The sequence below is a fragment of the Rana temporaria genome, chromosome 8, assembly GCF_905171775.1.
Source record: "Rana temporaria chromosome 8, aRanTem1.1, whole genome shotgun sequence".
Classification (NCBI taxonomy): Eukaryota; Metazoa; Chordata; class Amphibia; order Anura; family Ranidae; genus Rana; species Rana temporaria.
Window position 1 is genome coordinate 154,716,522 of NC_053496.1, and position 15,632 is coordinate 154,732,153.

Consider the following 15,632-nt stretch of genomic DNA (forward strand, 5'->3'; position numbering starts at 1 on the left):
TTGGTGGAGTCTTGAATCTCTTTTTTCCCCCAGTCTTTCTTCCATGCTATCTTCAAGAGAGTTAAGGACAGCCATGGTCATCGCCTACGGCCACATCACCTTGAAAGCGCCCGATCTCGTCTGATCTCGGAGGCTAAGCAGGGTCGGGCCTGGTTAGTACCTGGATGGGAGACCGCCTGGGAATACCAGGTGCTGTAGGCTTTTTTGTTTTGGTGGAGTCTTGAATCTCTTTTTTCCCCCAGTCTTTCTTCCATGCTATCTTCAAGAGAGTTAAGGACAGCCATGGTTATCGCCTACGGCCACATCACCTTGAAAGCGCCCGATCTCGTCTGATCTCGGAGGCTAAGCAGGGTCGCGCCTGGTTAGTACCTGGATGGGAGACCGCCTGGGAATACCAGGTGCTGTAGGCTTTTTTGTTTTGGTGGAGTCTTGAATCTCTTTTTTCCCCCAGTCTTTCTTCCATGCTATCTTCAAGAGAGTTAAGGACAGCCATGGTTATCGCCTACGGCCACATCACCTTGAAAGCGCCCGATCTCGTCTGATCTCGGAGGCTAAGCAGGGTCGGGCCTGGTTAGTACCTGGATGGGAGACCGCCTGGGAATACCAGGTGCTGTAGGCTTTTTTGTTTTGGTGGAGTCTTGAATCTCTTTTTTCCCCCAGTCTTTCTTCCATGCTATCTTCAAGAGAGTTAAGGACAGCCATGGTTATCGCCTACGGCCACATCACCTTGAAAGCGCCCGATCTCGTCTGATCTCGGAGGCTAAGCAGGGTCGGGCCTGGTTAGTACCTGGATGGGAGACCGCCTGGGAATACCAGGTGCTGTAGGCTTTTTTGTTTTGGTGGAGTCTTGAATCTCTTTTTTCCCCCAGTCTTTCTTCCATGCTATCTTCAAGAGAGTTAAGGACAGCCATGGTTATCGCCTACAGCCACATCACCTTGAAAGCGCCCGATCTCGTCTGATCTCGGAGGCTAAGCAGGGTCGGGCCTGGTTAGTACCTGGATGGGAGACTGCCTGGGAATACCAGGTGCTGTAGGCTTTTTTGTTTTGGTGGAGTCTTGAATCTCTTTTTTCCCCCAGTCTTTCTTCCATGCTATCTTCAAGAGAGTTAAGGACAGCCATGGTTATCGCCTACGGCCACATCACCTTGAAAGCGCCCGATCTCGTCTGATCTCGGAGGCTAAGCAGGGTCGGGCCTGGTTAGTACCTGGATGGGAGACCGCCTGGGAATACCAGGTGCTGTAGGCTTTTTTGTTTTGGTGGAGTCTTGAATCTCTTTTTTCCCCCAGTCTTTCTTCCATGCTATCTTCAAGAGAGTTAACCACTTGCTTACTGGGCACATATACCCCCCTCCTGCCCAGGTGAAATTTCAGCTTTCGGCACTGCATCGCTTTAACTAACAATTGCGCGGTCGTGCGACGTGGCTCCTAAACAAAATTGACGTCCTTTTTTCCCCACAAGTAGAGCTTTCTTTTGGTGGTATTTGATCGCCTGTGCGGTTTTTATTTTTTGCGCTATAAACAAAGAAGCGAGACAATTTTGAAAAAAATACAATATGTTTTACTTGTTGCTATAATAAATATCCCAATTTAAAAAAAAAAAAACATTTTTTTTTCTCAGTTTAGGCCGATACGTATTCTTCTACATATTTTTGGTAAAAAAAAAAAAAAAAATCGCAATAAGCGACTGGTTTGCGCAAAAGTTATAGCGCTTACAAAATAGGGGACAGAATTATTTTTTTTTAATTATTTTTTTTTACTAGAAATGGCGGCGATCTGCGATTTTTAATGGGACTGCGACGTTATGGCGGACACATCGGACACATCGGACACATTTTTGGCGCCATTCACATTTATACTGCGATCAGTGCTATAAATATGCACTAATTACAGTATAAATGTGACTGGCATTGAAGGGGTTAACATTAGGGGGTGAGGAAGGGGTTAAATGTATCCCTGCTTAGTGTTCTAACTGTAGGTGGAGGGGGGGGTGACTGGGGGGGTGACCGATCTGTGTCCCTATGTACAAGAGACACAGATCGGTCTCCTCTCCAGAGACAGCACCGCTGTCTCTGTGTAAAACGGCAATGAGAGATGATCTCATATGTTTACATATGAGATCCTCTCTCATTGGCCGCACAGATCGCCTCGCGAACGGCCACTCTGATTGGCCGTTCGCGGCGATCTGTAATTGGCTGTGTCCGAGGGACACGGCCAACACAGATTTTCCCCGCAGCGCGCTCTGGAGCGCGCGCGGGGAACGCCCAAAGGGGCGGCCGTCAATTGACGGCAGTTTGGAAATTGGGATCCGCACTGCAGCCGTCAATTGACGGCAGGCGGATCCCAAGTGGTTAAGGACAGCCATGGTTATCGCCTACGGCCACATCACCTTGAAAGCGCCCGATCTCGTCTGATCTCGGAGGCTAAGCAGGGTCGGGCCTGGTTAGTATCTGGATGGGAGACCGCCTGGGAATACCAGGTGCTGTAGGCTTTTTTGTTTTGGTGGAGTCTTGAATCTCTTTTTTCCCCCAGTCTTTCTTCCATGCTATCTTCAAGAGAGTTAAGGACAGCCATGGTTATCGCCTACGGCCACATCACCTTGAAAGCGCCCGATCTCGTCTGATCTCGGAGGCTAAGCAGGGTCGGGCCTGGTTAGTACCTGGATGGGAGACCGCCTGGGAATACCAGGTGCTGTAGGCTTTTTTGTTTTGGTGGAGTCTTGAATCTCTTTTTTCCCCCAGTCTTTCTTCCATGCTATCTTCAAGAGAGTTAAGGACAGCCATGGTTATCGCCTACGGCCACATCACCTTGAAAGCGCCCGATCTCGTCTGATCTCGGAGGCTAAGCAGGGTCGGGCCTGGTTAGTACCTGGATGGGAGACCGCCTGGGAATACCAGGTGCTGTAGGCTTTTTTGTTTTGGTGGAGTCTTGAATCTCTTTTTTCCCTCAGTCTTTCTTCCATGCTATCTTCAAGAGAGTTAAGGACAGCAATGGTTATCGCCTACGGCCACATCACCTTGAAAGCGCCCGATCTCGTCTGATCTCGGAGGCTAAGCAGGGTCGGGCCTGGTTAGTACCTGGATGGGAGACCGCCTGGGAATACCAGGTGCTGTAGGCTTTTTTGTTTTGGTGGAGTCTTGAATCTCTTTTTTCCCCCAGTCTTTCTTCCATGCTATCTTCAAGAGAGTTAAGGACAGCCATGGTTATCGCCTACGGCCACATCACCTTGAAAGCGCCCGATCTCGTCTGATCTCGGAGGCTAAGCAGGGTCGGGCCTGGTTAGTACCTGGATGGGAGACCGCCTGGGAATACCAGGTGCTGTAGGCTTTTTTGTTTTGGTGGAGTCTTGAATCTCTTTTTTCCCCCAGTCTTTCTTCCATGCTATCTTCAAGAGAGTTAAGGACAGCCATGGTTATCGCCTACGGCCACATCACCTTGAAAGTGCCCGATCTCGTCTGATCTCGGAGGCTAAGCAGGGTCGGGCCTGGTTAGTACCTGGATGGGAGACCGCCTGGGAATACCAGGTGCTGTAGGCTTTTTTGTTTTGGTGGAGTCTTGAATCTCTTTTTTCCCCCAGTCTTTCTTCCATGCTATCTTCAAGAGAGTTAAGGACAGCCATGGTTATCGCCTACGGCCACATCACCTTGAAAGCGCCCGATCTCGTCTGATCTCGGAGGCTAAGCAGGGTCGGGCCTGGTTAGTACCTGGATGGGAGACCGCCTGGGAATACCAGGTGCTGTAGGCTTTTTTGTTTTGGTGGAGTCTTGAATCTCTTTTTTCCCCCAGTCTTTCTTCCATGCTATCTTCAAGAGAGTTAAGGACAGCCATGGTTATCGCCTACGGCCACATCACCTTGAAAGCTCCCGATCTCGTCTGATCTCGGAGGCTAAGCAGGGTCGGGCCTGGTTAGTACCTGGATGGGAGACCGCCTGGGAATACCAGGTGCTGTAGACTTTTTTGTTTTGGTGGAGTCTTGAATCTCTTTTTTCCCCCAGTCTTTCTTCCATGCTATCTTCAAGAGAGTTAAGGACAGCCATGGTTATCGCCTACGGCCACATCACCTTGAAAGCGCCCGATCTCGTCTGATCTCGGAGGCTAAGCAGGGTCGGGCCTGGATGGGAGACCGCCTTGGAATACCAGGTGCTGTAGGCTTTTTTGTTTTGGTGGAGTCTTGAATCTCTTTTTTCCCCCAGTCTTTCTTCCATGCTATCTTCAAGAGAGTTAAGGACAGCCATGGTTATCGCCTACGGCCACATTACCTTGAAAGCGCCCGATCTCGTCTGATCTCGGAGGCTAAGCAGGGTCGGGCCTGGTTAGAACCTGGATGGGAGACCGCCTGGGAATACCAGGTGCTGTAGGCTTTTTTGTTTTGGTGGAGTCTTGAATCTCTTTTTTCCCCCAGTCTTTCTTCCATGCTATCTTCAAGAGAGTTAAGGACAGCCATGGTTATCGCCTACGGCCACATCACCTTGAAAGCGCCCGATCTCGTCTGATCTCGGAGGCTAAGCAGGGTCGGGCCTGGTTAGTACCTGGATGGGAGACCGCCTGGGAATACCAGGTGCTGTAGGCTTTTTTGTTTTGGTGGAGTCTTGAATCTCTTTTTTCCCCCAGTCTTTCTTCCATGCTATCTTCAAGAGAGTTAAGGACAGCCATGGTTATCGCCTACGGCCACATCACCTTGAAAGCGCCCGATCTCGTCTGATCTCGGAGGCTAAGCAGGGTCGGGCCTGGTTAGTACCTGGATGGGAGACCGCCTGGGAATACCAGGTGCTGTAGGCTTTTTTGTTTTGGTGGAGTCTTGAATCTCTTTTTTCCCCCAGTCTTTCTTCCATGCTATCTTCAAGAGAGTTAAGGACAGCCATGGTTATCGCCTACGGCCACATCACCTTGAAAGCGCCCGATCTCATCTGATCTCGGAGGCTAAGCAGGGTCGCGCCTGGTTAGTACCTGGATGGGAGACCGCCTGGGAATACCAGGTGCTGTAGGCTTTTTTGTTTTGGTGGAGTCTTGAATCTCTTTTTTCCCCCAGTCTTTCTTCCATGCTATCTTCAAGAGAGTTAAGGACAGCCATGGTTATCGCCTACGGCCACATCACCTTGAAAGCGCCCGATCTCGTCTGATCTCGGAGGCTAAGCAGGGTCGGGCCTGGTTAGTACCTGGATGGGAGACCGCCTGGGAATACCAGGTGCTGTAGGCTTTTTTGTTTTGGTGGAGTCTTGAATCTCTTTTTTCCCCCAGTCTTTCTTCCATGCTATCTTCAAGAGAGTTAAGGACAGCCATGGTTATCGCCTACGGCCACATCACCTTGAAAGCGCCCGATCTCGTCTGATCTCGGAGGCTAAGCAGGGTCGGGCCTGGTTAGTACCTGGATGGGAGACCGCCTGGGAATACCAGGTGCTGTAGGCTTTTTTGTTTTGGTGGAGTCTTGAATCTCTTTTTTTCCCCCAGTCTTTCTTCCATGCTATCTTCAAGAGAGTTAAGGACAGCCATGGTTATCGCCTACGGCCACATCACCTTGAAAGCGCCCGATCTCGTCTGATCTCGGAGGCTAAGCAGGGTCGGGCCTGGTTAGTACCTGGATGGGAGACCGCCTGGGAATACCAGGTGCTGTAGGCTTTTTTGTTTTGGTGGAGTCTTGAATCTCTTTTTTCCCCCAGTCTTTCTTCCATGCTATCTTCAAGAGAGTTAAGGACAGCCATGGTTATCGCCTACGGCCACATCACCTTGAAAGCGCCCGATCTCGTCTGATCTCGGAGGCTAAGCAGGGTCGGGCCTGGTTAGTACCTGGATGGGAGACCGCCTGGGAATACCAGGTGCTGTAGGCTTTTTTGTTTTGGTGGAGTCTTGAATCTCTTTTTTCCCCCAGTCTTTCTTCCATGCTATCTTCAAGAGAGTTAAGGACAGCCATGGTTATCGCCTACGGCCACATCACCTTGAAAGCGCCCGATCTCGTCTGATCTCGGAGGCTAAGCAGGGTCGGGCCTGGTTAGTACCTGGATGGGAGACCGCCTGGGAATACCAGGTGCTGTAGGCTTTTTTGTTTTGGTGGAGTCTTGAATCTCTTTTTTCCCCCAGTCTTTCTTCCATGCTATCTTCAAGAGAGTTAAGGACAGCCATGGTTATCGCCTACGGCCACATCACCTTGAAAGCGCCCGATCTCGTCTGATCTCGGAGGCTAAGCAGGGTCGGGCCTGGTTAGTACCTGGATGGGAGACCGCCTGGGAATACCAGGTGCTGTAGGCTTTTTTGTTTTGGTGGAGTCTTGAATCTCTTTTTTCCCCCAGTCTTTCTTCCATGCTATCTTCAAGAGAGTTAAGGACAGCCATGATTATCGCCTACGGCCACATCACCTTGAAAGCGCCTGATCTCGTCTGATCTCGGAGGCTAAGCAGGGTCGGGCCTGGTTAGTACCTGGATGGGAGACCGCCTGGGAATACCAGGTGCTGTAGGCTTTTTTGTTTTGGTGGAGTCTTGAATCTCTTTTTTCCCCCAGTCTTTCTTCCATGCTATCTTCAAGAGAGTTAAGGACAGCCATGGTTATCGCCTACGGCCACATCACCTTGAAAGCGCCCGATCTCGTCTGATCTCGGAGGCTAAGCAGGGTCGGGCCTGGTTAGTACCTGGATGGGAGACCGCCTGGGAATACCAGGTGCTGTAGGCTTTTTTGTTTTGGTGGAGTCTTGAATCTCTTTTTTCCCCCAGTCTTTCTTCCATGCTATCTTCAAGAGAGTTAAGGACAACCATGGTTATCGCCTACGGCCACATCACCTTGAAAGCGCCCGATCTCGTCTGATCTCGGAGGCTAAGCAGGGTCGGGCCTGGTTAGTACCTGGATGGGAGACCGCCTGGGAATACCAGGTGCTGTAGGCTTTTTTGTTTTGGTGGAGTCTTGAATCTCTTTTTTCCCCCAGTCTTTCTTCCATGCTATCTTCAAGAGAGTTAAGGACAGCCACGGTTATCGCCTACGGCCACATCACCTTGAAAGCGCCCGATCTCGTCTGATCTCGGAGGCTAAGCAAGGTCGGGCCTGGTTAGTACCTGGATGGGAGACCGCCTGGGAATACCAGGTGCTGTAGGCTTTTTTGTTTTGGTGGAGTCTTGAATCTCTTTTTTCCCCCAGTCTTTCTTCCATGCTATCTTCAAGAGAGTTAAGGACAGCCATGGTTATCGCCTACGGCCACATCACCTTGAAAGCGCCCGATCTCGTCTGATCTCGGAGGCTAAGCAGGGTCGGGCCTGGTTAGTACCTGGATGGGAGACCGCCTGGGAATACCAGGTGCTGTAGGCTTTTTTGTTTTGGTGGAGTCTTGAATCTCTTTTTTCCCCCAGTCTTTCTTCCATGCTATCTTCAAGAGAGTTAAGGACAGCCATGGTTATCGCCTACGGCCACATCACCTTGAAAGCGCCCGATCTCGTCTGATCTCGGAGGCTAAGCAGGGTCGGGCCTGGTTAGTACCTGGATGGGAGACCGCCTGGGAATACCAGGTGCTGTAGGCTTTTTTGTTTTGGTGGAGTCTTGAATCTCTTTTTTCCCCCAGTCTTTCTTCCATGCTATCTTCAAGAGAGTTAAGGACAGCCATGGTTATCGCCTACGGCCACATCACCTTGAAAGCGCCCGATCTCGTCTGATCTCGGAGGCTAAGCAGGGTCGGGCCTGGTTAGTACCTGGATGGGAGACCGCCTGGGAATACCAGGTGCTGTAGGCTTTTTTGTTTTGGTGGAGTCTTGAATCTCTTTTTTCCCCCAGTCTTTCTTCCATGCTATCTTCAAGAGAGTTAAGGACAGCCATGGCTATCGCCTACGGCCACATCACCTTGAAAGCGCCCGATCTCGTCTGATCTCGGAGGCTAAGCAGGGTCGGGCCTGGTTAGTACCTGGATGGGAGACCGCCTGGGAATACCAGGTGCTGTAGGCTTTTTTGTTTTGGTGGAGTCTTGAATCTCTTTTTTCCCCCAGTCTTTCTTCCATGCTATCTTCAAGAGAGTTAAGGACAGCCATGGTTATCGCCTACGGCCACATCACCTTGAAAGCGCCCGATCTCGTCTGATCTCGGAGGCTAAGCAGGGTCGGGCCTGGTTAGTACCTGGATGGGAGACCGCCTGGGAATACCAGGTGCTGTAGGCTTTTTTGTTTTGGTGGAGTCTTGAATCTCTTTTTTCCCCCAGTCTTTCTTCCATGCTATCTTCAAGAGAGTTAAGGACAGCCATGGTTATCGCCTACGGCCACATCACCTTGAAAGCGCCCGATCTCGTCTGATCTCGGAGGCTAAGCAGGGTCGGGCCTGGTTAGTACCTGGATGGGAGACCGCCTGGGAATACCAGGTGCTGTAGGCTTTTTTGTTTTGGTGGAGTCTTGAATCTCTTTTTTCCCCCAGTCTTTCTTCCATGCTATCTTCAAGAGAGTTAAGGACAGCCATGGTTGTCGCCTACGGCCACATCACCTTGAAAGCGCCCGATCTCGTCTGATCTCGGAGGCTAAGCAGGGTCGGGCCTGGTTAGTACCTGGATGGGAGACCGCCTGGGAATACCAGGTGCTGTAGGCTTTTTTGTTTTGGTGGAGTCTTGAATCTCTTTTTTCCCCCAGTCTTTCTTCCATGCTATCTTCAAGAGAGTTAAGGACAGCCATGGTTATCGCCTACGGCCACATCACCTTGAAAGCGCCCGATCTCGTCTGATCTCGGAGGCTAAGCAGGGTCGGGCCTGGTTAGTACCTGGATGGGAGACCGCCTGGGAATACCAGGTGCTGTAGGCTTTTTTGTTTTGGTGGAGTCTTGAATCTCTTTTTTCCCCCAGTCTTTCTTCCATGCTATCTTCAAGAGAGTTAAGGACAGCGATGGTTATCGCCTACGGCCACATCACCTTGAAAGCGCCCGATCTCGTCTGATCTCGGAGGCTAAGCAGGGTCGGGCCTGGTTAGTACCTGGATGGGAGACCGCCTGGGAATACCAGGTGCTGTAGGCTTTTTTGTTTTGGTGGAGTCTTGAATCTCTTTTTTCCCCCAGTCTTTCTTCCATGCTATCTTCAAGAGAGTTAAGGACAGCCATGGTTATTGCCTACGGCCACATCACCTTGAAAGCGCCCGATCTCGTCTGATCTCGGAGGCTAAGCAGGGTCGGGCCTTGTTAGTACCTGGATGGGAGACCGCCTGGGAATACCAGGTGCTGTAGGCTTTTTTGTTTTGGTGGAGTCTTGAATCTCTTTTTTCCCCCAGTCTTTCTTCCATGCTATCTTCAAGAGAGTTAAGGACAGCCAAGGTTATCGCCTACGGCCACATCACCTTGAAAGCGCCCGATCTCGTCTGATCTCGGAGGCTAAGCAGGGTCGGGCCTGGTTAGTACTTGGATGGGAGACCGCCTGGGAATACCAGGTGCTGTAGGCTTTTTTGTTTTGGTGGAGTCTTGAATCTCTTTTTTCCCCCAGTCTTTCTTCCATGCTATCTTCAAGAGAGTTAAGGACAGCCATGGTTATCGCCTACGGCCACATCACCTTGAAAGCGCCCGATCTCGTCTGATCTCGGAGGCTAAGCAGGGTCGGGCCTGGTTAGTACCTGGATGGGAGACCGCCTGGGAATACCAGGTGCTGTAGGCTTTTTTGTTTTGGTGGAGTCTTGAATCTCTTTTTTCCCCCAGTCTTTCTTCCATGCTATCTTCAAGAGAGTTAAGGACAGCCATGGTTATCGCCTACGGCCACATCACCTTGAAAGCGCCCGATCTCGTCTGATCTCGGAGGCTAAGCAAGGTCGGGCCTTGTTAGTACCTGGATGGGAGACCGCCTGGGAATACGAGGTGCTGTAGGCTTTTTTGTTTTGGTTGTTGTGGTGGAGTCCTTGAATCTCTTTTTTTCCCCAGTCTTTCTTCCATGCTATCTTCAAGAGAGTTAAGGACAGCCTTGGTTATCGCCTACGGCCACATCACCTTGAAAGTGCCCGATCTCGTCTGATCTCGGAGGCTAAGCAGGGTCGGGCCTGGTTAGTACCTGGATGGGAGACCGCCTGGGAATACCAGGTGCTGTAGGCTTTTTTGTTTTGGTGGAGTCTTGAATCTCTTTTTTCCCCCAGTCTTTCTTCCATGCTATCTTCAAGAGAGTTAAGGACAGCCATGGTTGTCGCCTACGGCCACATCACCTTGAAAGCGCCCGATCTCGTCTGATCTCGGAGGCTAAGCAGGGTCGGGCCTGGTTAGTACCTGGATGGGAGACCGCCTGGGAATACCAGGTGCTGTAGGCTTTTTTGTTTTGGTGGAGTCTTGAATCTCTTTTTTCCCCCAGTCTTTCTTCCATGCTATCTTCAAGAGAGTTAAGGACAGCCATGGTTATCGCCTACGGCCACATCACCTTGAAAGCGCCCGATCTCGTCTGATCTCGGAGGCTAAGCAGGGTCGGGCCTGGTTAGTACCTGGATGGGAGACCGCCTGGGAATACCAGGTGCTGTAGGCTTTTTTGTTTTGGTGGAGTCTTGAATCTCTTTTTTCCCCCAGTCTTTCTTCCATGCTATCTTCAAGAGAGTTAAGGACAGCGATGGTTATCGCCTACGGCCACATCACCTTGAAAGCGCCCGATCTCGTCTGATCTCGGAGGCTAAGCAGGGTCGGGCCTGGTTAGTACCTGGATGGGAGACCGCCTGGGAATACCAGGTGCTGTAGGCTTTTTTGTTTTGGTGGAGTCTTGAATCTCTTTTTTCCCCCAGTCTTTCTTCCATGCTATCTTCAAGAGAGTTAAGGACAGCCATGGTTATTGCCTACGGCCACATCACCTTGAAAGCGCCCGATCTCGTCTGATCTCGGAGGCTAAGCAGGGTCGGGCCTTGTTAGTACCTGGATGGGAGACCGCCTGGGAATACCAGGTGCTGTAGGCTTTTTTGTTTTGGTGGAGTCTTGAATCTCTTTTTTCCCCCAGTCTTTCTTCCATGCTATCTTCAAGAGAGTTAAGGACAGCCAAGGTTATCGCCTACGGCCACATCACCTTGAAAGCGCCCGATCTCGTCTGATCTCGGAGGCTAAGCAGGGTCGGGCCTGGTTAGTACTTGGATGGGAGACCGCCTGGGAATACCAGGTGCTGTAGGCTTTTTTGTTTTGGTGGAGTCTTGAATCTCTTTTTTCCCCCAGTCTTTCTTCCATGCTATCTTCAAGAGAGTTAAGGACAGCCATGGTTATCGCCTACGGCCACATCACCTTGAAAGCGCCCGATCTCGTCTGATCTCGGAGGCTAAGCAGGGTCGGGCCTGGTTAGTACCTGGATGGGAGACCGCCTGGGAATACCAGGTGCTGTAGGCTTTTTTGTTTTGGTGGAGTCTTGAATCTCTTTTTTCCCCCAGTCTTTCTTCCATGCTATCTTCAAGAGAGTTAAGGACAGCCATGGTTATCGCCTACGGCCACATCACCTTGAAAGCGCCCGATCTCGTCTGATCTCGGAGGCTAAGCAAGGTCGGGCCTTGTTAGTACCTGGATGGGAGACCGCCTGGGAATACGAGGTGCTGTAGGCTTTTTTGTTTTGGTTGTTGTGGTGGAGTCCTTGAATCTCTTTTTTTCCCCAGTCTTTCTTCCATGCTATCTTCAAGAGAGTTAAGGACAGCCTTGGTTATCGCCTACGGCCACATCACCTTGAAAGTGCCCGATCTCGTCTGATCTCGGAGGCTAAGCAGGGTCGGGCCTGGTTAGTACCTGGATGGGAGACCGCCTGGGAATACCAGGTGCTGTAGGCTTTTTTGTTTTGGTGGAGTCTTGAATCTCTTTTTTCCCCCAGTCTTTCTTCCATGCTATCTTCAAGAGAGTAAAGGACAGCCATGGTTATCGCCTACGGCCACATCACCTTGAAAGCGCCCGATCTCGTCTGATCTCGGAGGCTAAGCAAGGTTGGGCCTGGTTAGTACCTGGATGGGAGACCGCCTGGGAATACCAGGTGCTGTAGGCTTTTTGTTTTGGTTGTTGTGGTGGAGTCCTTGAATCTCTTTTTTTCCCCAGTCTTTCTTCCATGCTATCTTCAAGAGAGTTAAGGACAGCCATGGTTATCGCCTACGGCCACATCACCTTGAAAGTGCCCGATCTCGTCTGATCTCGGAGGCTAAGCAGGGTCGGGCCTGGTTAGTACCTGGATGGGAGACTGCCTGGGAATACCAGGTGCTGTAGGCTTTTTTGTTTTGGTGGAGTCTTGAATCTCTTTTTTCCCCCAGTCTTTCTTCCATGCTATCTTCAAGAGAGTAAAGGACAGCCATGGTTATCGCCTACGGCCACATCACCTTGAAAGCGCCCGATCTCGTCTGATCTCGGAGGCTAAGCAAGGTTGGGCCTGGTTAGTACCTGGATGGGAGACCGCCTGGGAATACCAGGTGCTGTAGGCTTTTTGTTTTGGTTGTTGTGGTGGAGTCCTTGAATCTCTTTTTTTCCCCAGTCTTTCTTCCATGCTATCTTCAAGAGAGTTAAGGACAGCCATGGTTATCGCCTACGGCCACATCACCCTGAAAGCGCCCGATCTCTTCTGATCTCGGAGGCTAAGCAGGGTGGGGCCTGGTTAGTACCTGGATGGTAGACCGCCTGGGAATACCAGGTGCTGTAGGTTTTTTTTTTTGGGTTGTGGGGGAGTCCTTGAATCTTTTTTTTTTTCCGAGACTTTCTTCCATGCTATCTTCAAGAGAGTTAAGGACAGTCATGGTTATCGCCTACGGCCACATCACCCTGAAAGTGCCCGATCTCTTCTGATCTCGGAGGCTAAGCAGGGTCGGGCCTGGTTAGTACTTGGATGGGAGACCGCCTGGGAATACCAGGTGCTGTAGGCTTTTTTTGGTTGTCGTGGTGGAGTCTTGAATCTCTTTTTTCCCCCAGTCTTTCTTCCATGCTATCTTCAAGAGAGTTAAGGACAGCCATGGTTATTGCCTACGGCCACATCACCCTGAAAGCGTCTGATCTCGGAGGCTAAGCAGGATCGGGCCTGGTTAGTACCTGGATGGGAGAACGCCTGGGAATACCAGCTGCTGTGGGCTTTTTTTTTTGGGTTGTGGGGGAGTCCTTGAATCTTTTTTTTTTCCGAGACTTTCTTCCATGCTGTCTTCAAGAGAGTTAAGTACAGCCATGGTTATCGCCTACGGCCACATCACCCTAAAAGCGCCCGATCTCGTCTGATCTCGGAGGCTAAGCAGGGTCGGGCCTGGTTAGTACCTGGATGGGACACCGCCTGGGAATACAAGGTGCTGTAGGCTTTTTTTTGGGGTTGTGGGGGAGTCCTTGAATCTTTGTTTTTCCGAGACTTTCTGCCATGCTATCTTCAAGAGAGTTAAGGACAGCCATGGTTATCGCCTACGGCCACATCACCCTGAAAGTGCCCGATCTCTTCTGATCTCGGAGGCTAAGCAGGGTCGGGCCTGGTTAGTACCTGAATGGGAGACCGCCTGGGAATACCAGGTGCTGTAGGATTTTTTTTTTTGGGTTGTGGGGGAGTCCTTGAATCTTTTTTTTTTTCCGAGACTTTCTTCCATGCTATCTTCAAGAGAGTTAAGGACAGCCATGTTTATCGCCTACGGCCACATCACCCTGAAAGCGCCCGATCTCGTCTGATCTCGGAGGCTGAGCAGGGTCGGGCCTGGTTAGTACTTGGATGGGAGACCGCCTGGGAATACCAGGTGCTGTAGGCTTTTTTTGGTTGTCGTGGTGGAGTCTTGAATCTCTTTTTTCCCCCAGTCTTTCTTCCATGCTATCTTCAAGAGAGTTAAGGACAGCCATGGTTATCGCCATGGTTATCGCCTACGGCCACATCACCCTGAAAGCGCCCAATCTCGTCTGATCTTGGAGGCTAAGCAGGGTCGGGCCTGGTCAGTACCTGGATGGGAAACCGTCTGGGAATACCAGGTGCTGTAGGCTTTTTTTTTTTTAGTTGGTGTGGTGGAGTCCTTGAATCTTTTTTTCCCCGAGTCTTTCTTCCATGCTATCTTCAAGAGAGTTAAGGACAGCCATGGTTATCGCCATGGTTATCGCCTACGGCCACATCACCCTGAAAGCGCCCAATCTCGTCTGATCTTGGAGGCTAAGCAGGGTCGGGCCTGGTCAGTACCTGGATGGGAAACCGTCTGGGAATACCAGGTGCTGTAGGCTTTTTTTTTTTTTTTAGTTGGTGTGGTGGAGTCCTTGAATCTTTTTTTCCCCCGAGTCTTTCTTCCATGCTATCTTCAAGAGAGTTAAGGACAGCCATGGTTATTGCCTACAGCCACATCACCCTAAAAGCTCCCGATCTCGTCTGATCTCGGAGGCTAAGCAGGGTCAGGCCTGGTTAGTACCTGGATGGGAGACCGCCTGGGAATACCTCCTCCAGGTGTCTGTTCACATCCCTAAGTTGGAGGGTATGATCATCTATCTTGCTGGTGGACCTGATCAGAACCTGGTTGTGGTCCTCTAGAGACTTTTCAGTAACCGCAACCCTGTCAGTGAGGGAGCGGATATCTATCCTCAAGTCAGCAATGGCGGCTGAGAGAGTGTCCTTAATATCTGCTGCGATAGCTCTCAGGTCCATGATGTTCAGATGAGGCAGCGGGGCGGCTTCGGCAGTTCCCTGATCATCAGCCGGTGGAGGGGAAGAAGCTGTCGGGGGCGCCATTAGCACAATGTCAGACGAAGCGGCATGGGGTAAGGGTGCCGGGCCTCGAGCAGTGCCTTGGTGGGATGAAGCCATGTTCCCCCTGGATGAGTGTAACATCTCCGTGATATTCTGTCCCTGGGAGGCTGCGTTTTCCCTCGGGGTGCAGGAGGCAGAAGTGTGCCTGGATGCAGTTCCCATCACGGTAGGTACAAACGGGGTGTAAAATCTCAGCTAATGGATGCTAATCGCTCTGAGGTGGCAGGAGCTCAGAGCTCACGCGTCCATCTTTTTGCTCAGTCCGGCCACGCCCCCCGTTTCCTGATTCTTCACCGCCCCTGTTTGGTGAGAATACTGCTCCGGTACTTACTTCACTTACTCACTGTAGTCCCTGGAAATAAGTTGGTTGGTCCCTTAGTGGTGACAGCTATCCCCTCTATCTCTGACCACAACAGGTTCTCTCCCCGGCCGAACCATCAATTTTGGTTAGATGAATGCCCCCACCACCATACTTCACAGTTGGGATGAGGTTTTGATGTTGGTGTGCAGTGCCTTTTTTTCTCCACACATAGGGGCTGATTTACACATAGGTTTGTTTGTGTACTGCGCATGCAGCATTTTTGTCCATTCAGGTGCGCCTATTCACTACGCCGGCACAATCTTGATAAATATCAAGTGGCGTAGCTGCATTTGCACGGGTTTAAGAGGCGCACCTGGAAACCTGCCTTTTTTTTGTTACGCTGATCATTAAGGGAAAGTCAGCGCCAAATTTTAAATAACAAACTGGCATGGGTTCCCCTTCAGGAGCATACCAGGCCCTTGGGTCTGGTATGGATTTTAAGGGGGAACACCTACACTGAAAAAATGGCATGGGGGTTCCCCCAAAATCCATACCAGACCCTTATTCGAGCATGCAGCCCGGCCAGTGAGGAATGGGGGTGGGGGCCAAGCGAGCCCCCCCCCTCTTGAACCGTAGCAGACCGCATGCCCTCAAAATTGGGGGGGGGGGTGCTTTGGAGCAGGGGGGGCACTACGCCCCCACCCTAAAGCACCATTGTCCCCATGTTGATGGGGACAAGG

General features: G+C 51.0%; 59 non-coding genes and 1 pseudogene across 59 annotated transcripts; all 60 read left to right on the forward strand.

Moving 5' to 3' along the window:
* Window positions 1-82: 82 nt before the first annotated feature.
* On the forward strand, window positions 83-201 carry LOC120912858. Its single transcript, XR_005743380.1, has one exon. It is a non-coding gene; the product is annotated as a 5S ribosomal RNA (ribosomal RNA).
* A 90-nt stretch (window positions 202-291) lies between these two features.
* On the forward strand, window positions 292-410 carry LOC120911965. The gene has a single exon (XR_005742731.1). It is a non-coding gene; the product is annotated as a 5S ribosomal RNA (ribosomal RNA).
* A 90-nt stretch (window positions 411-500) lies between these two features.
* On the forward strand, window positions 501-619 carry LOC120912859. Its single transcript, XR_005743381.1, has one exon. It is a non-coding gene; the product is annotated as a 5S ribosomal RNA (ribosomal RNA).
* A 90-nt stretch (window positions 620-709) lies between these two features.
* On the forward strand, window positions 710-828 carry LOC120912860. Its single transcript, XR_005743382.1, has one exon. It is a non-coding gene; the product is annotated as a 5S ribosomal RNA (ribosomal RNA).
* Window positions 829-918: 90 nt separating this feature from the next.
* Window positions 919-1,037, forward strand: LOC120912022. Its single transcript, XR_005742786.1, has one exon. It is a non-coding gene; the product is annotated as a 5S ribosomal RNA (ribosomal RNA).
* Window positions 1,038-1,127: 90 nt separating this feature from the next.
* Window positions 1,128-1,246, forward strand: LOC120912861. The gene has a single exon (XR_005743383.1). It is a non-coding gene; the product is annotated as a 5S ribosomal RNA (ribosomal RNA).
* Window positions 1,247-2,369: 1,123 nt separating this feature from the next.
* LOC120912007 lies at window positions 2,370-2,488 on the forward strand. The gene has a single exon (XR_005742772.1). It is a non-coding gene; the product is annotated as a 5S ribosomal RNA (ribosomal RNA).
* Window positions 2,489-2,578: 90 nt separating this feature from the next.
* LOC120912862 lies at window positions 2,579-2,697 on the forward strand. The gene has a single exon (XR_005743384.1). It is a non-coding gene; the product is annotated as a 5S ribosomal RNA (ribosomal RNA).
* Window positions 2,698-2,787: 90 nt separating this feature from the next.
* On the forward strand, window positions 2,788-2,906 carry LOC120912863. The gene has a single exon (XR_005743385.1). It is a non-coding gene; the product is annotated as a 5S ribosomal RNA (ribosomal RNA).
* Window positions 2,907-2,996: 90 nt separating this feature from the next.
* On the forward strand, window positions 2,997-3,115 carry LOC120912864. The gene has a single exon (XR_005743386.1). It is a non-coding gene; the product is annotated as a 5S ribosomal RNA (ribosomal RNA).
* Window positions 3,116-3,205: 90 nt separating this feature from the next.
* LOC120912865 lies at window positions 3,206-3,324 on the forward strand. The gene has a single exon (XR_005743387.1). It is a non-coding gene; the product is annotated as a 5S ribosomal RNA (ribosomal RNA).
* A 90-nt stretch (window positions 3,325-3,414) lies between these two features.
* Window positions 3,415-3,533, forward strand: LOC120911943. Its single transcript, XR_005742710.1, has one exon. It is a non-coding gene; the product is annotated as a 5S ribosomal RNA (ribosomal RNA).
* A 90-nt stretch (window positions 3,534-3,623) lies between these two features.
* Window positions 3,624-3,742, forward strand: LOC120912866. The gene has a single exon (XR_005743388.1). It is a non-coding gene; the product is annotated as a 5S ribosomal RNA (ribosomal RNA).
* Window positions 3,743-3,832: 90 nt separating this feature from the next.
* On the forward strand, window positions 3,833-3,951 carry LOC120912008. Its single transcript, XR_005742773.1, has one exon. It is a non-coding gene; the product is annotated as a 5S ribosomal RNA (ribosomal RNA).
* A 288-nt stretch (window positions 3,952-4,239) lies between these two features.
* LOC120912278 lies at window positions 4,240-4,358 on the forward strand. The gene has a single exon (XR_005743033.1). It is a non-coding gene; the product is annotated as a 5S ribosomal RNA (ribosomal RNA).
* Window positions 4,359-4,448: 90 nt separating this feature from the next.
* Window positions 4,449-4,567, forward strand: LOC120912867. Its single transcript, XR_005743389.1, has one exon. It is a non-coding gene; the product is annotated as a 5S ribosomal RNA (ribosomal RNA).
* Window positions 4,568-4,657: 90 nt separating this feature from the next.
* Window positions 4,658-4,776, forward strand: LOC120912869. The gene has a single exon (XR_005743391.1). It is a non-coding gene; the product is annotated as a 5S ribosomal RNA (ribosomal RNA).
* Window positions 4,777-4,866: 90 nt separating this feature from the next.
* Window positions 4,867-4,985, forward strand: LOC120911888. Its single transcript, XR_005742657.1, has one exon. It is a non-coding gene; the product is annotated as a 5S ribosomal RNA (ribosomal RNA).
* A 90-nt stretch (window positions 4,986-5,075) lies between these two features.
* LOC120912870 lies at window positions 5,076-5,194 on the forward strand. The gene has a single exon (XR_005743392.1). It is a non-coding gene; the product is annotated as a 5S ribosomal RNA (ribosomal RNA).
* Window positions 5,195-5,284: 90 nt separating this feature from the next.
* LOC120912871 lies at window positions 5,285-5,403 on the forward strand. The gene has a single exon (XR_005743393.1). It is a non-coding gene; the product is annotated as a 5S ribosomal RNA (ribosomal RNA).
* Window positions 5,404-5,494: 91 nt separating this feature from the next.
* LOC120912872 lies at window positions 5,495-5,613 on the forward strand. The gene has a single exon (XR_005743394.1). It is a non-coding gene; the product is annotated as a 5S ribosomal RNA (ribosomal RNA).
* Window positions 5,614-5,703: 90 nt separating this feature from the next.
* Window positions 5,704-5,822, forward strand: LOC120912873. Its single transcript, XR_005743395.1, has one exon. It is a non-coding gene; the product is annotated as a 5S ribosomal RNA (ribosomal RNA).
* Window positions 5,823-5,912: 90 nt separating this feature from the next.
* On the forward strand, window positions 5,913-6,031 carry LOC120912874. The gene has a single exon (XR_005743396.1). It is a non-coding gene; the product is annotated as a 5S ribosomal RNA (ribosomal RNA).
* A 90-nt stretch (window positions 6,032-6,121) lies between these two features.
* LOC120912875 lies at window positions 6,122-6,240 on the forward strand. Its single transcript, XR_005743397.1, has one exon. It is a non-coding gene; the product is annotated as a 5S ribosomal RNA (ribosomal RNA).
* Window positions 6,241-6,330: 90 nt separating this feature from the next.
* LOC120911962 lies at window positions 6,331-6,449 on the forward strand. Its single transcript, XR_005742728.1, has one exon. It is a non-coding gene; the product is annotated as a 5S ribosomal RNA (ribosomal RNA).
* Window positions 6,450-6,539: 90 nt separating this feature from the next.
* On the forward strand, window positions 6,540-6,658 carry LOC120912876. The gene has a single exon (XR_005743398.1). It is a non-coding gene; the product is annotated as a 5S ribosomal RNA (ribosomal RNA).
* A 90-nt stretch (window positions 6,659-6,748) lies between these two features.
* LOC120912877 lies at window positions 6,749-6,867 on the forward strand. The gene has a single exon (XR_005743399.1). It is a non-coding gene; the product is annotated as a 5S ribosomal RNA (ribosomal RNA).
* A 90-nt stretch (window positions 6,868-6,957) lies between these two features.
* On the forward strand, window positions 6,958-7,076 carry LOC120912344. The gene has a single exon (XR_005743046.1). It is a non-coding gene; the product is annotated as a 5S ribosomal RNA (ribosomal RNA).
* Window positions 7,077-7,166: 90 nt separating this feature from the next.
* Window positions 7,167-7,285, forward strand: LOC120912879. The gene has a single exon (XR_005743400.1). It is a non-coding gene; the product is annotated as a 5S ribosomal RNA (ribosomal RNA).
* A 90-nt stretch (window positions 7,286-7,375) lies between these two features.
* On the forward strand, window positions 7,376-7,494 carry LOC120912881. Its single transcript, XR_005743402.1, has one exon. It is a non-coding gene; the product is annotated as a 5S ribosomal RNA (ribosomal RNA).
* Window positions 7,495-7,584: 90 nt separating this feature from the next.
* Window positions 7,585-7,703, forward strand: LOC120912882. Its single transcript, XR_005743403.1, has one exon. It is a non-coding gene; the product is annotated as a 5S ribosomal RNA (ribosomal RNA).
* A 90-nt stretch (window positions 7,704-7,793) lies between these two features.
* LOC120912883 lies at window positions 7,794-7,912 on the forward strand. The gene has a single exon (XR_005743404.1). It is a non-coding gene; the product is annotated as a 5S ribosomal RNA (ribosomal RNA).
* A 90-nt stretch (window positions 7,913-8,002) lies between these two features.
* Window positions 8,003-8,121, forward strand: LOC120912884. The gene has a single exon (XR_005743405.1). It is a non-coding gene; the product is annotated as a 5S ribosomal RNA (ribosomal RNA).
* A 90-nt stretch (window positions 8,122-8,211) lies between these two features.
* Window positions 8,212-8,330, forward strand: LOC120912885. Its single transcript, XR_005743406.1, has one exon. It is a non-coding gene; the product is annotated as a 5S ribosomal RNA (ribosomal RNA).
* A 90-nt stretch (window positions 8,331-8,420) lies between these two features.
* Window positions 8,421-8,539, forward strand: LOC120912886. Its single transcript, XR_005743407.1, has one exon. It is a non-coding gene; the product is annotated as a 5S ribosomal RNA (ribosomal RNA).
* A 90-nt stretch (window positions 8,540-8,629) lies between these two features.
* LOC120912887 lies at window positions 8,630-8,748 on the forward strand. Its single transcript, XR_005743408.1, has one exon. It is a non-coding gene; the product is annotated as a 5S ribosomal RNA (ribosomal RNA).
* A 90-nt stretch (window positions 8,749-8,838) lies between these two features.
* LOC120912888 lies at window positions 8,839-8,957 on the forward strand. The gene has a single exon (XR_005743409.1). It is a non-coding gene; the product is annotated as a 5S ribosomal RNA (ribosomal RNA).
* A 90-nt stretch (window positions 8,958-9,047) lies between these two features.
* On the forward strand, window positions 9,048-9,166 carry LOC120912113. The gene has a single exon (XR_005742873.1). It is a non-coding gene; the product is annotated as a 5S ribosomal RNA (ribosomal RNA).
* Window positions 9,167-9,256: 90 nt separating this feature from the next.
* On the forward strand, window positions 9,257-9,375 carry LOC120912598. The gene has a single exon (XR_005743131.1). It is a non-coding gene; the product is annotated as a 5S ribosomal RNA (ribosomal RNA).
* A 90-nt stretch (window positions 9,376-9,465) lies between these two features.
* Window positions 9,466-9,584, forward strand: LOC120912889. Its single transcript, XR_005743410.1, has one exon. It is a non-coding gene; the product is annotated as a 5S ribosomal RNA (ribosomal RNA).
* A 90-nt stretch (window positions 9,585-9,674) lies between these two features.
* Window positions 9,675-9,793, forward strand: LOC120911978. Its single transcript, XR_005742744.1, has one exon. It is a non-coding gene; the product is annotated as a 5S ribosomal RNA (ribosomal RNA).
* A 100-nt stretch (window positions 9,794-9,893) lies between these two features.
* Window positions 9,894-10,012, forward strand: LOC120911944. The gene has a single exon (XR_005742711.1). It is a non-coding gene; the product is annotated as a 5S ribosomal RNA (ribosomal RNA).
* A 90-nt stretch (window positions 10,013-10,102) lies between these two features.
* Window positions 10,103-10,221, forward strand: LOC120912890. The gene has a single exon (XR_005743411.1). It is a non-coding gene; the product is annotated as a 5S ribosomal RNA (ribosomal RNA).
* A 90-nt stretch (window positions 10,222-10,311) lies between these two features.
* Window positions 10,312-10,430, forward strand: LOC120912892. The gene has a single exon (XR_005743413.1). It is a non-coding gene; the product is annotated as a 5S ribosomal RNA (ribosomal RNA).
* A 90-nt stretch (window positions 10,431-10,520) lies between these two features.
* On the forward strand, window positions 10,521-10,639 carry LOC120912893. Its single transcript, XR_005743414.1, has one exon. It is a non-coding gene; the product is annotated as a 5S ribosomal RNA (ribosomal RNA).
* Window positions 10,640-10,729: 90 nt separating this feature from the next.
* LOC120912115 lies at window positions 10,730-10,848 on the forward strand. The gene has a single exon (XR_005742875.1). It is a non-coding gene; the product is annotated as a 5S ribosomal RNA (ribosomal RNA).
* A 90-nt stretch (window positions 10,849-10,938) lies between these two features.
* Window positions 10,939-11,057, forward strand: LOC120912611. Its single transcript, XR_005743142.1, has one exon. It is a non-coding gene; the product is annotated as a 5S ribosomal RNA (ribosomal RNA).
* A 90-nt stretch (window positions 11,058-11,147) lies between these two features.
* On the forward strand, window positions 11,148-11,266 carry LOC120912895. The gene has a single exon (XR_005743415.1). It is a non-coding gene; the product is annotated as a 5S ribosomal RNA (ribosomal RNA).
* Window positions 11,267-11,356: 90 nt separating this feature from the next.
* Window positions 11,357-11,475, forward strand: LOC120911979. Its single transcript, XR_005742745.1, has one exon. It is a non-coding gene; the product is annotated as a 5S ribosomal RNA (ribosomal RNA).
* Window positions 11,476-11,575: 100 nt separating this feature from the next.
* Window positions 11,576-11,694, forward strand: LOC120911945. The gene has a single exon (XR_005742712.1). It is a non-coding gene; the product is annotated as a 5S ribosomal RNA (ribosomal RNA).
* Window positions 11,695-11,784: 90 nt separating this feature from the next.
* LOC120912781 lies at window positions 11,785-11,903 on the forward strand. The gene has a single exon (XR_005743307.1). It is a non-coding gene; the product is annotated as a 5S ribosomal RNA (ribosomal RNA).
* A 99-nt stretch (window positions 11,904-12,002) lies between these two features.
* LOC120912099 lies at window positions 12,003-12,121 on the forward strand. Its single transcript, XR_005742859.1, has one exon. It is a non-coding gene; the product is annotated as a 5S ribosomal RNA (ribosomal RNA).
* A 90-nt stretch (window positions 12,122-12,211) lies between these two features.
* On the forward strand, window positions 12,212-12,330 carry LOC120912898. The gene has a single exon (XR_005743418.1). It is a non-coding gene; the product is annotated as a 5S ribosomal RNA (ribosomal RNA).
* Window positions 12,331-12,429: 99 nt separating this feature from the next.
* LOC120912135 lies at window positions 12,430-12,548 on the forward strand. Its single transcript, XR_005742894.1, has one exon. It is a non-coding gene; the product is annotated as a 5S ribosomal RNA (ribosomal RNA).
* Window positions 12,549-12,646: 98 nt separating this feature from the next.
* LOC120911890 lies at window positions 12,647-12,765 on the forward strand. The gene has a single exon (XR_005742659.1). It is a non-coding gene; the product is annotated as a 5S ribosomal RNA (ribosomal RNA).
* A 301-nt stretch (window positions 12,766-13,066) lies between these two features.
* On the forward strand, window positions 13,067-13,185 carry LOC120912292 (annotated as a pseudogene).
* Window positions 13,186-13,280: 95 nt separating this feature from the next.
* On the forward strand, window positions 13,281-13,399 carry LOC120912205. The gene has a single exon (XR_005742961.1). It is a non-coding gene; the product is annotated as a 5S ribosomal RNA (ribosomal RNA).
* A 99-nt stretch (window positions 13,400-13,498) lies between these two features.
* LOC120911968 lies at window positions 13,499-13,617 on the forward strand. Its single transcript, XR_005742734.1, has one exon. It is a non-coding gene; the product is annotated as a 5S ribosomal RNA (ribosomal RNA).
* A 107-nt stretch (window positions 13,618-13,724) lies between these two features.
* On the forward strand, window positions 13,725-13,843 carry LOC120912116. Its single transcript, XR_005742876.1, has one exon. It is a non-coding gene; the product is annotated as a 5S ribosomal RNA (ribosomal RNA).
* A 112-nt stretch (window positions 13,844-13,955) lies between these two features.
* LOC120912117 lies at window positions 13,956-14,074 on the forward strand. Its single transcript, XR_005742877.1, has one exon. It is a non-coding gene; the product is annotated as a 5S ribosomal RNA (ribosomal RNA).
* The last annotated feature ends 1,558 nt before the right edge of the window (window positions 14,075-15,632 follow it).